Here is a 4,070-nt window from a genome sequence, read left to right as displayed (position 1 = left end):
ACACATCTCGCTATACACAAAAGGTTCCGGATAATCAAGCTGCATTGGCTGCCATGCTGGTGGATCATTATAAGGGAGAGGAAGAAGACTTTGCCCATTTAAATTGCCGGGAAGGCTTCTCCTTGTACAACCCCATTGACTAGGTAAGTTTAGTCATTCAACACCTTTTTTATCATTGGGATGCATTAACTGAATACTCTGGTTGCTTCAAAACAGTCATGGAGGAAGGAAGTCGAGAACATCTATTGCCCTCCTCCCCAACCAGAAGACCATGCACGTCATGAAGACCCCGGATTCCTTGAGGATCTAGATATATTCGTGGAATTTGAAGATGGAGTTTATTACCAGGCAAGCCTTAACGGCTCAAAAGTAGCCATCATGGCTGATTACCCTGATCTCTACCCCTTCGTTAAGGTAAGTGTTCGGAAATCATTTAAAAAGAGTGACATTTCCGCTCATAACTTACCCTCCGCACTGGGCCGTGTTTCGCAGGATCGACGCTCAGTGAGCGGTACCCAAGGTCGGGTGAGGGAGTCCTGGACTAGGGGGTGTCCGGATAGCCGGACTATCATCATCGGCCGGACTCCAAGAGTATGAAGATACAAGATTGAAGACTTTGTCCCGTGTCTGGATGGGACTTTCCTTGGCGTGGAAGGCAAGCTTGGCAATACGGATATGTAGATCTCCTACCATTGTAACCGACTCTGTGTAACCCTAGCCCTCTCCGGTGTTTATATAAACCGGAGGGTTTTAGTCCGTAGGACGAACAACCATTACAACAATCATACCATAGGCTAGCTTCTAGGGTTTAGCCTCCTTGATCTCGTGGTAGATCCACTCTTGTACTACCCATATCATCAATATCAATCAAGCAGGAGTAGGGTTTTACCTCCATCGAGAGAGCCCGAACCTGGGTAAAAACATCGTGTCCCTTGTCTCCTATTACCATCCGCCTAGACGCACAGTTCGGGACCCCCTACCCGAGATCCGCCGGTTTTGACACCGACATTGGTGATTTCATTGAGAGTTCCTCTGTGCCGTCACGATCAGGAAGGATGCCTCTTCCCGTCTTTGAAGACGGTATCATCGCCAAAGGAGCCTTGGCCGCCGGCCAAACTATCCGGCTAGGTGGTTTTCTCATGACCGCCTGTTCGGCCACCGCTTCAACGATGACCTCTCGGGTCATGAAAAGCAATCTTCACGTCAACTCGGAATTCGCCGAGAAGCCCTGGGAGTCGCTACAGACTACAATCAGATTGGGCTTAAAACTGACCCGAGAGATATTAACTCTCCCCAGGTTACCCACCACGTTGTGGTGGTAGAGGAACAATGCGGCGACTCTTCTTTTGTATTGAAAACTAGTTATGTCTAGACTCCCGAACCCTCCATGCCGAATTCCCGCAGAGGGACGGACGTTGATCAAGCACTGAACCTAAAGTCAGGCATCGGACCAGACTCGTTGGACAACGTCTAGCAATCCAAGCTTCCAAATTCGGAAACTTTTCGGCCCTTGAGCCTCGAGATGGGCAGGGTTCCGGACTCAATTCCACCCACCCACCCAAACATATGCGATCTATCTCAAATCCGGCAAGAGCCCGCCGAAACAGTACATCATTACTGGGCCAGATTCCTCCTGGTTATGGACAGGATAAAAGACTGCCGTGAGGAAAATGCAATTTCAATTTTCTGCAATAATTGCACGAACAAGGGAATCTTGAATGCCATAAGTCGTCGTGAAATTACACGCTTTGCCGACCTGGCATACATAGTACGAAAGTACTATGCGATGGAGAGTTTCCGGAAAACCGAAACTAAGTTTTGGGACAATCCGGCTCCGAATACAACCCTAGTCCGAAACAAAAGGGTGCATCATGCTCAGGCACCAGGTACAAAAACCAAAAAGCAAAAACCCCATAAAGGGCACGGAACCGTACTGGAGGGATGGCTCAGAGGACCCTGTAAAATTCACAGTATAGAGGGCGCCACTCCAACTCATAGCCTTCGAGCATGCTGGATACTACGGCAGGTGGCCAAAAGTGGCGAAGAGCTTCTAGCCCCGGAGACCAACCCCAACAGTACCAGTACGGTATTAACAGTCTTCGAGACTTTCGCATCAAATAATATGTGGAAGAGAACAATCCGCAGCCTCGCCGAAGTCTACCAAGTAGCAACAACAAATCCATGGAGCGACACGACCATCACCTTCAACGCCAGCGATGAAGCTAAATTCCGAACAGCCCGAGCACCAGCAGCATTGGTCCTCAGTCCAATAGTGGACGGCTGTCGTCTTACCAAGGTACTCATGGATGGCGGCAGCGGATTAAACCTCATCTATGAGGAAACCCTTCAAAAAATGGAAATAGACTGGAGCCGCATTGAGCGGAGCAGCACAACCTTTAGAGGAATAATCCCTAGCAGGGAAGCACGCTGCACAAGAAAAATCACACTTGATGTGGTGTTCGGCTCGCCGGACAATTACAGGTTCGAGGAGGTCACGTACCAAGTGGCCCCGTTCAGCAGCGGATATCACGCTATATTAGGACGAGAGGCATTCACAATTTTCAAGCCATACCCCATTACGGGTACATGAAGCTTAAAATGCCCGGGCCTAGTGGAATAATCACTCTTGTCAGTGATCCGGATACAGCACTCCGCGCCGAAAACAAGACGGCCGCACTAGCCCTAGAGGCACTATCCGAAGCCTTAGCGGCAGAGGAGCTCACGGCGCTGCGCTCCACGGTGAACAGGGATGATGTGATACTCGATAAGAGGTCCAAGTCCACCTCTTTTAAACCAGCGGACGAAATAGTCAAATCCCAGGTCCATCCAACGGACCCAACAAAGACGACCTCCATTGGGGCAAAGTTAAACCCTGATGTAGACGCCGCACTACGAGAATTCCTTCGGGAGAATTGGGACATCTTCGCCTGGCACCCTTTAGATATGCCAGGAATCCCACGAAGATTGGCAGAACATAGCCTAAACATCCTAAAAGGATTCAAGACAGTCAAACAGGCTCTTCGGCAATTTTCCGAACCCAAAAGATAGGCAATGGGAGAGGAGCTAGCCAAATTATTGGAAGCTGGATTCATCAAAGACATCAAACATCCGGACTGGCTAGCAAACCTGGTGATGGTACCAAAGAAGGACAAATCCTAGCGCCTATGTGTCGATTTTAAAGACCTCAACAAGGCTTGCCCAAAGGATCCTTTCCCCCTTCCCCGCATCGATCAGATAATGGATGCTACTGCAGGGCATGATTCATTGTGCTTCCTCGACGCATACTCCGGCTACCATCAAATCAAGATGGTGGAGGCGGACCAAGCCGCAATGACATTCATTACGCCATACGGACCTTTCTTCTTCAACACGATGCCCTTCGGACTCAAAAACGACAGCGCAACATATCAGCGCATGATTCAGACATGTCTGGCTACCCAGATCGGCAAAATAGTAGAGGCATACGTAGATGACGTGGTCGTCAAGACCAAACACGTCGAAACTCTAGTAGACGATTTGAGGCTCACATTCGATAACCTCTGAGCATATGACATAAAGCTGAACCCGGAAAAATGCGTTTTCGGCGTACCAGCCGGAAAGCTCCTGGGCTTCATTGTATCCGGTAGAGGAATTGAAGCAAACCCAGCCAAGATCCGAGCTCTGTCACAGCTAGATATTCCAAAAGACCTCAAACAAATACAAAAATTGACTGGATGCATGGCGGCTCTAAGCCGCTTCATCTCCCGTTTGGGAGAAAAGGCATTGCCCCTCTATCGCCTCCTCAGGCGCACCGAACACTTCGAGTGGACGGATGCCGCCACGGCCGGACTTGAAGAAATAAAGGCCATACTGGCAACAGATCCGGTGCTGGCCGTGCCTAACCCGGGCGAACCAATGTTATTATAATTCACGGCAACACATCAAGTTGTCAGCGCGGTACTCGTCGTCAAACGAGAAACAGAAGGACATAAATTCCCTCTTCAAAAACCAGTGTACTACGTATCCACTGTCTTAACTCCATGCAAGTTCCGGTACCCGCATTATCAAAAGATAGCATACGTGGTGTTCAT

The sequence above is a fragment of the Triticum dicoccoides genome, chromosome 7B, assembly GCF_002162155.2.
Source record: "Triticum dicoccoides isolate Atlit2015 ecotype Zavitan chromosome 7B, WEW_v2.0, whole genome shotgun sequence".
Lineage (NCBI taxonomy): Eukaryota > Viridiplantae > Streptophyta > Magnoliopsida > Poales > Poaceae > Triticum > Triticum dicoccoides.
The sequence above is the reverse complement of the archived record's forward strand: the minus strand, read 5'-3'. Positions refer to the sequence as shown.